The following is a 10,490-nucleotide window of genomic DNA, read 5'->3' as shown; positions in this document are numbered from 1 at the left end:
ATAGGAAAGGGTTGGATAATGCAGGTTGTCTCCTTTGCGGTAATGTGTGCGAAACAACAATCCATGCGCTTAGAGATTGCCCGAAGTGTATCATAATTTGGAAGTGCATAGTGTCGAGTGATATAATGGTGGACTTTTCACATTAGACGTCAAGGATTGGATTCATTTGAATCTCAATTATCGCAGCTCCGACAATAAGGGGTGGACAGAGGTGTGGAGTATAGCTTGTCACATAATGTGGCAGTGGAGAAATTTCAAAGAGCATGACAGTAATTTTGAGAGACCTTTTAATCCCATTTCTCATATTTTTAAAAGGAAGCATGATTATGCGAGTGCAATCAAGGCTAATAAGCAACGTCATGCCGAGAATGATAACAGTAGATTCATGGGGTGGAAACCGCACATTATTGGGATGTGGAATCTTAATACAGACGGGGCAAGTAAAAGAGATAAAGAAACTGGTTGTGGTGGAATCATCAGAGACCACAATGGCAGTTGGATAGGTAGTTTCTCTAAATACCCGGGGAGATGTTCTGCTCTTCATGCTGAATTTTGGGGTGTTGCAGAAGGCTTGAAACTCACCCTATCCTTGGGTTTCACTAAGGTGGAAGTGAGTGTTGATTCTAAAGATTTTGTGAAAGCCATTGAAGAAGGTGTTACGGGAGATTTGGATTGCGTCTATCTCTTGCGGTAGATCAAAGAAATGATTACGATGCATGAGATGGTTATCATTTTGTATGCACACAAGTCCACAAATATGTGTGCAGACACTTTAGCTAGTAAGGCTTGTCTAGAAAAGCGTGATTCTCTTCATCGGATTGCTCCGGAGTTTCTCTGACCTCATATGGCGGCAGACTCGCTAGGGATTAGTAGCGTTTTTATTGATCATGTGTAATTGTTTTTCTTTTTGGGCTTAGGCCCTCCACTGTATAAAAAAAAGTGTTTTCTTCCTTAGTAAATAACCATTAGAATTTCTTAAATATATGGGTACTTTTCACTGTTATTTTTCTTCCTTTGGTAACTATGATTGGAAAATTTGTCAAACCTAGCAAATCCAATGCACATGGGGCTGTAACATGAAATTTTGAAAAATGTTATTCATATATCAAATGCTACACTTTACATTGTAGACACAGTTCACAAATACGTGATCAGTCTTTTCATTTTTTTTTTTACTTTAATATATTTTTTTTTAAAAACTTTTTGAGTTAATGAAAATTTAAAACTTGGTTAATACATTTTAAAGTTTAGTTTATATATATTTTGACATAAAAAATATATACGGTACAAATTTTGGTTAATCATATTTATAAAATTAATTAATACTGTTCATTAGTTAATGAGTTATCAAACATATAAAAAAATTAAATAGTAAAATAAAGTTAGGTAACGGAGTGCAAATGTTGGTTAATATATTTATAATTTAGTGTCAAAATATGGTTAATAGTATGTATTTTATTGATTAATGAAGTAGTGAAAGTAGTTAATAAATTATAAGTAAAATAGTTTATTAATGACTTACATTTTTGTGGTTAATACAGTTGTAAAATTGGTTGATGATACAATCTTATATTTGTAATATAAAATAAATTTTAAAAATAAATATTTTTAAAAAAAATAAAATATATTATTTAAAAATAATATTATTTTATTTAAAAATACTGTTTACTGTATAAGAAAAAAAATACTATTTAATAAAATATATTTTAAAAAATACTGTTTAGCGTATTAAAAATATTTTAAAAAATACTGTTTAGCGTATTAAAAATAATGAGTTATTAGTATAAGAAAAGAGTGTAAGAATGTAAAATTTTAGCATGGAAAAATGAGATTTACTACACCTAAGGCAAAAGAATCATATTTAAACAAAGATATTTAAGGATTAAGTTTCCTCGTAGGTGAAGAGAACAGATATTCATAAGGTTGTCGTTCAATTAAGAATAGACAATTTAAATTTAAAACTCATTGTCATAATATAAATTATAAAATTCAAATTAAAATCTGTATTTTATTAGTAGCATAACCGTGCCTTTCCACGGAAGCGGAGTTACCGTTTTTTTAAATAATATGTTCATATTAGTTTAATATGGAAAAAAATATATTATTAAAACGAAGAATTAATATAATGATTTAAAATAGAAAAAATATTAATAATTATTAAAAATATTATTGACAATTAAATAATAACAGAATAAAATAATATGTGATGATTTCATTAATTAATAAAATAAATTAAAAACTCACACACACATAAATATCAGCCATTAAATTCATCAAGAGAGAGAAATTAATAGCCACATTAACGCATTAATCTTCTCTCTTGATGAATACAATAGTTGATATTTATTCCTCTCATCTCTCATCATATATATATATATATATATATATATATATATATATATATATATATATATATATATATATATATATATATATATATATATATATATATATATATATATATAGGAGGGTTATATTTACTCCAAGAGTAAGTTATTATAACTTACTCCAAATCTAGACCATTGATTCTTCTCAATCTAATGGTTAAAAATAATAAGTAATAGTTTTCTCTCTCTCCATATTTAATTACTTATTATTTTTAACCACTAGATTGAAAAAAAATCAATGGTATAGATTTAGAGTAAGTTATAATAACTTACTCCTGGAGTAAATATAACTCTCCTCATATATATATATATATATATATATATATATATATATATATATATATATATATATATATATATATATATATATATATATATGACACCAAGGAGTCAAAGTTTAATTTGACACCAAAATCTCAACCGTTAAAAGAATTGATCTAACAGTGATACTAAATGAAATAAAAAAATAATAATAAAATACATAGCATATTTTTCTCCTAAAAAATAGGTTATTTAGTATCACCGTTAGATCAATTCTTTTAACGGTTGAAATTTGGTGTCAAATTAAACTTTGACACCTTGGTGTCATTTGATCCAATCCCATATATATATATATATATATATATATATATATATATATATATATATATATATGGCATATCATATGAGAATGACATATTTATATGAGAATGTGAGAATGAATCTGAACCATTTGATTTTCAAATAAATGGTGGAGATTATGGGTGAGAGAAAATAAAGATTTACCCATAATCTCCACCATTTATTTTAAAATCCAATGGTTCAGATTCATTCTCACATTCTCATATGATATGCCATATATATATATATATATATATATATATATATATATATATATATATATATATATATATATATATATATATATATATATATATATGATCAAATGACCTCTGATATCAAAGTTTAATTTGACATTAAATTTCAACTTTTAAAAAAATTGATCTAACGGTCATATTAAATAAAATAAAATAATAAAAAATATATATGTAGCCTATTTTTTGGCTTAGAAATAAGCTATTTATATGACCGTTTGATCTATTCTTTTAATAGTTGGGATTTGGTGTCAAATTAAACTTTGACACTTTGGTGTCATGTATATAGTGAGAATGAGTAAATTATATGAGAATGTGAGAATGAAAAAGAATTATCATAGCAAAAGGAAGGGTTTACAAGCGGTTGAGCTCCATTGGAAAGGAGTCTCGTCCAAGGACGTACTCGGGGATTACCGAGTTCAATTCCCAGGCGAAACAATCTTGCTTGCCCAGTGTGCATGCCTCTACGCACGAGCCGGATTAGTGGTCCACCTGTGGTGGGTCGAAACCGGTGCGAATAGGAAAAAAAAACTAAAATCCAAATTACAAAATGCTCACTTTTCAATTTTGTTCTCTTTCATAGTAAACACATAGCCTTTTTAGTGAGCTTTTAAGTAGCACATGGGTCACTTAATTATGATTTTAATTTCAGCCATTTAATTTAATATAATAGTTAATTTTTATTCTCATTATTTTCATATGAATATGGTATTCTCATATGATACGTTATTACGTTATATAGAAAATATATCAAATGGAATGACTAAGTTATATGAGAGTGTGAGAATTTAATAACAACCATTAGATTTACATTTAATGGTTTAGATTAAAAAATATTTTTAAAATTTAATTGATAATTTTTATTTTGTCTTATTGACACATGACTTTGTAAAAATAACAATTTAATCACAACCTTTATTTTTTTAAATCTGGTGATTCTTATTCATTTTCACATTCTCATATAACTTATTCATTATTATATATATATATATATATATATATATATATATATATATATATATAGTATCTGGTAATTACATAATAAGCCATCTGATTAAATGCCTAATCTAATTTATTTTATTTTTTTGGTAGAAGGGAGGGCCAAAGGCCCAAATAGTAGAAGAAAAACTACAAGGGTATGACCCTAGAAACACAAAGAGAATCTTGATCCTTCTTTAAGGGAATAAGCATCCAAGCAGGCACCTCAGCATAAAACCTACTTTCTCCAATCATCTTTTTACCCTCCATGGCAAGAATGTTAGCACAAGTGTTTGCCTCTCTATAAATGTGAAAGATCTCCACATGATCAAAAGACTTCATCAACTCAATGATATTCTTCACTAAGTTCGCCACCACCATATTTTTATAATTTCCTCTATGAATACACTCTACTACATGTTTAGAATCGGTCTCTACCTCAAGATTATGGTAGCCAAGATCAATGACCAACTTTAAACCAGTGTAAATACCCCAAAGCTCCGCCAACAAGGGACTGCATATGCCAATCTTCTTGTTAAAACCACCTAACCAGAATCCACGAGAGTCACACACGATACCACCACACCCAGCTAAACCATTACTATCACAGGCACCATCAACATTTATCTTCACCATTTGCACTTTAGGAGCAATCTAGTGAACCACAATCTTCTCTTTACACTTGTTCATGACATTATGGTGAACTAGCATAGCTTTATTATACTGATGGACTTTATCTTCAATCACTTCCTTCATCGAAAACGATTTAATGAAAGACGTATCATGAACTTCCGAATTCCTCCATAGCCATAGAGAGTGACAACTAATGGACCAAATATTACACCAGTCAGGGAGACCGATGGTGTCGCTGAAAAGATTAAGCTGCAATCACTGCTCCCAACCTGCAGTAAAAAAAGATGTTAGAAAAACGGGATTATACTGTCCCACAGTTTCCTTGCTACGTAACAATTGCGAAGCACATGTAAGCTCGTCTCCTTCGCAGCACCACACACATGGCAGCCATCAATGCCAAAACCAGACATGCTGATCCTGTTATTAGTAAGCAAGCGGTCATGGGATAAAATCCACACAAAAGTTTTCACACGTTCCGGCACTTTCAAACTCCAAACCCGCGACTAGGCTTTGTTGGCAGTGTCTGCAACTCGGTGGTCCAACTGCTTATATATCTTGTTGATGGAAAAACAACCTTCCTCATCAAGTGGCAAACATGAGGACATCTTCACCATTCTCAAGCTTTGGGGGAACCAAAGCTGCTACCTTGTTCTTCACGTACTCAAGAAGCCAAGCAAGTCTATCCCAATTCCACTCACCATCATAATTAACCAAATCTTTGACAGAACAGTGTAGCAAATTCGAAGGAATATTAAGATCCAACTCAGTTAAAATTATGCCCTATTCAATCCAACTCTGACTCCAAGGATTAACACTATCACCTGAACCTAACCTCCAGACACCCAAATCTTTAAGGTGGCTAGAAGTTTTAGCTATGGCTTTCCATAAAGAGGAATCCGAGAACTTTGCATGTAACATTTCACCATTCCTATCAACATTGTACTTAATACGAAGGACGCGGCACCATAAGTCTTCATCACCGTTGAGAATTTTACAACCTAGTTTCATAAGACAGGTGTTGTTCATAATGGTGAGATCTTTCAGCCCAAGTCCTCCAGCACTTTTAGTTTTTGTGATCTTATCCCACAGCTAACCGCATGCAACTTCCTATTGTTCTCCGTATCGCCCCAAATGAAGCCTCTCTAGAGCTTTTCAATATCCTAAATACAAGCTTTAGGGAGAGAGTTCGTCATCATAGGGTACACCGGGATGGCTTCAATAACGCTCTTAGCTAAAGTCACACGACCGACAAAAGAGAGATTACGCGCTTTCCAACCAGCAAGTTTACTCGCCACTTGATCAATAACATACTGAAAATCTTGTCTTTTACAAGCCTTCCCTTTAAGAGGTATTCCTAAATATTTACCGAACATACTTGTTTCTCGAAAGCCAGAAAGATTCATAAGCTTGTTCCTCATGTTGCGGGAGACATTATCAGAAAAAAGGATGGTAGATTTCTCACTACTGACCTCCTGACCCGACATGCTACATAAATCATCAATAGTATCCTTCACACACTGCATCTGAGCCTCATTAGCTTCTCCAAAAATAAGAAAATCATCTGCAAACATAAGATGCGAGATGCTCATACCCTTATTACCAATCTTGAACGGTTTCCAACGCTTCGTTTGGATAGCATACTCAATCAAGTGTGTCAATTTATCCATACATAGAACAGAGAGATATGGAGAAATAGGATCGCCCTGTCTGATTCCTCGTTGAGGATGGAAGAATTCGTTTCTGTTCCCGTTCCAGTTGACGTTCGTTTCTACGCTTGAAACACCATGCATGATAACGTTAACCACTTCCTTAGGGAGCTCAATTTCCTCCAGCACTCGCCAAATGAACTCCCAATTAAGCTTATCATAAGCTTTCGAAAGATCAATCTTGATAGCAAAATAACCTTTTCGACCTTTCTTTCTTTACATAGAGTGCATAATTTCCTTCGCCAGGATAATATTTTCATGAATGGATCTGCTAGGTACAAATCCTGTTTGGAGGGGAGAAATAAGATAAGGCATAAAGGGCTTTAGTCTAGCAACCACCACTTTGCTAATAATCTTATAAATCGTGTTACATAAGGAGATAGGAAGGAATTGAGTTACATTGATGGGATGATTGTTAGAATCCCATTTTGTGCATATTTTGTATATAAGTTTTGTGGTATTTCTTAAACTCTTGAACCAAATTTGATTACCTTTTGATATAATAGTATGTAAATAAATAATTTTGGGTTATTTTCTAAATTAAGTTAGTTTATTAACTCTTGTTATGTTTTTCTTTAGGTTTTAACAACTTTTGGGCAATATGGAATGAAAAGAATCGTCAAAGCAAGCTTGCAATGAGGTTGGAAAGCCAAAAGAGGAATTTTTGTGCAAGAAGCTCCGCTCAGCGGAGCTGAAGCGGACCCAGGCAGAGATTTCCCACAAGAAAGTTCGCTCAGCGGAGTTGAAGCGGACATGGGCAGGGATAAGTGAAAAATTACCACCGCTCAGCGGACCTTGAAGACAAATCAGATATTTTTACTGCTCCGCTCAGCGGACCTGCTCCGCTCAGCGGACCTACTTTTTCAACTTTTGTTCTTAGCCACATAAAATTTATGAAAAAGGTGGTTTAGCTTAGTTCTTATCATAACACACACTTGAAAGAAAAGTTAGGGCAAGAGAGGAAGATAAAAACCATTTTTCTTAAGAGAAAATCAAGATTTCCAAACATCTTTCTTTGATCTTCTTGAGTTTGATGTCATTAAATCTTGGTTTGTTGCTTGTTGTTGAAGCTTCCATGGATATGGAGGGCTAAGTTTCATCTTGTGTCAAGATTAGAGGTAGTTAGTTTGTAAATATGTACTTTCTTTGATCTATTATGTATGAACTTGGTTAATGATTAATACATGGTGAATATCTTGTTATTTATGTTTCATTTGTTGTTTTGGATCATTATTGAGAGATATGTTTCAAAGCTAGACTTAAAAGATATTCATCTATCAATAAACAAACTCTAGAGATGGATTTGTGAGTTGATATTCACAAGTATCAAGCTTTTAAGAATATCATGTTGATTGTCGGCATGAGAGATCATCTGACGGTGAATATGATAATAATCACGATATTGCTTTAGAGATAAACAGTATTGAGAGGATACGTGATTGTATTAATCATGAATAGGTTCATATATATAATCTTTAGAGTACATATGAAGCAAACTAATGAACACTAATCTTGACACAGTTTTACCAAACCGTTTTTAAAACCTAAGTTATTGTCTTTAATTTCTTTTCATGCTATTTATCTTTCATGACACTAAAAACATCCAGAGCCTTAACTCAAAATACACTAAGCTGTAGAACGGCGATAATATCGCATCAATCCCTGAGGAGACGATACTAAAAATACTTATCCTATACTTTCTAACAAAATGGCGCCGTTGCCGGGGATTGGCGTTAAGATATTAGTAGCATAGCAATAGTTTTTGTGTGTTTTGAGTATAAATATTATTATTATTGCCTAGTCTTTGCTCACTTTTTGGTTAGTGTTTCAGCTCTGGTTTATGCGTGGGAGTGTACCAGCAGATCAACTTCTTTTTGATCCAGAAATTGAAAGAACCGCAAGGAGATTGAACAGTAAAACCAGAAGAAGAAGGAAACTAGCCAAAGAACGAAGATTAGCCCAAGAAGCTACTACTTCATCAGCACCACAAGTTATAGAAGAAGAGATGGCAGGGCATGGAGAACAGGATCCACCACCACCACCACCACCTCCTAGAGCACCATGTGCTAACAGTCCGAGAAGAGCAGCCCAGTTTGCAAGAAATGACAACAATGCAAGAAATTCTGAAATGAAGACTGGCATTCTTCAGCTACTTTATGCTAGCCCCTTTGCAGGTCTTGACCATGAGGACCCATACACACACTTGACAAAGTTTTATGAAATTGCTGGAGCAGTCGGAGCCCCTGAAAGAGAGGAAGAGCAGGTGTTTAAGAGATTATTCCCTCACTCCTTGATCGGCAAAGCAAAGGGGAGGAGCTTACAATACAGTGGAGGAGCTATTCTTGCTCAGAATAAGCTTCTTTCTCAACAAGTACAGTGGAGGAGCTTACAAAACAAATGGCAAGGTTACCTAAACAACTCAAGGAATTACATGATCCTAACAAGAACAAACAAGTCGCTTCGTGTGAGCTTTGTAGTGGAGACCACCCTACCGGATATTGTCCACCGGTGAATAAAGTGAATTATATGGCGAATCAAAATCAAGGAGGCTATCAACAAAGACAAGCTCCTTACCAAAACCAAGGTGGATACCAACAAAGGCCTAATGCACCACAATATAGCCAAGGGTGGAGACAAGATAATTATCAACAAAGACAAAGTCCTTATCAACAACAACCACCTTCTCAAGACAAGCCTTCAAAGTTGGAGGAGACGCTAAATCAATTCATGCAAGCATCAATGGCGAATCAAAAGAGTAATGAAGCGGCAATAAAGAATTTAGAGACTCAAGTCGGCCAACTTGCGAAACAACTCGCCGAGAAGCAAACCGGACCATCATTCACGGCAAACACTCAAACCAATCCTAAGGAGCATTGCAAAGCGGTTGTAACTAGGAGTGGGAGGGTGCTTGAAAGTGAAGTGGAGAAGGAGGTCGAGGAGGAGGAAGTTAGGATAGAAAAGGAGAAAGAGGTAGAAAGTGAAGTAGAACCAAAGAAAAATGAGGGGGTCTTAGTTGAAAATGAGAGTGAAGAAAAAAGTGAGGAAGAAAAAGAAAAAAATAGAGAGAAAAAGAGAAAGATTAAAGAAGGAAAGAAGAAAGTTATGAGTCCTCCCGTTCGTAATTTACCTTACCCTCATGCTCCCTCAAAGAAAGATAATGAGAGGCAATATGCTCGTTTTCTTGACATATTTAGGCAATTGCAAATTAATATTCCTTTTGGTGAAGCTTTAGAGCAAATGCCAAAATATGCCAAGTTTATGAAGGACATCCTCACAAAGAAAAGAAGTTACACTGAGCCCGAAACGGTTGTCCTAGATGCTAAATGTAGTGCCATCATTCAAAATACTTTACGAAGGAAGGAAAGAGATCCAGGAAGAGTTACTTTGCCGGTTACTATTGGTGACATTCATATTGGAAGAGGTTTGGTTGACACGGGTTCAAGTATCAATTTGATTCCTTTATCCATGGTCAAGAGGTTAGGCATTGTTGATATGAAAAATACAAGAATGACACTTCAATTAGCCGATAAGTCTACAACTATGCCTTTTGGGATAGCGGAAGATTTACTGGTGAAAGTTGATAAGTTCTTTTTTCCCGTTGATTTTGTTGTCATTGATATGGAGGAAGATGTTGATACCCCATTGATACTAGGAAGACCTTTTATGAAGACGGCAAGAATGATGATAGACATTGATGATGGTTTGATGAAATTGAGGTTCCAAGATGAGGAAGTGTGTTTTGATCTCTCGGAAGCAATGAAACATCCAAATGATACAAGTGATTGTTTTAGAATTGATGTTATGGAGGAAGTTATCATGCAAGTTGAAAGTCGAGCTCATGTGTTCAATCCTCTTGAGAAAACATTAACCAAAGCTCTTGATGTTCTCAATGAAGAAGAAGAAAAAGAGATTGAAGAGTGTTTGCGAGATCT

This window comes from Vicia villosa, linkage group LG6, assembly GCF_029867415.1.
Source record: "Vicia villosa cultivar HV-30 ecotype Madison, WI linkage group LG6, Vvil1.0, whole genome shotgun sequence".
Taxonomy (NCBI): domain Eukaryota; kingdom Viridiplantae; phylum Streptophyta; class Magnoliopsida; order Fabales; family Fabaceae; genus Vicia; species Vicia villosa.
The sequence above is the reverse complement of the archived record's forward strand: the minus strand, read 5'-3'. Positions refer to the sequence as shown.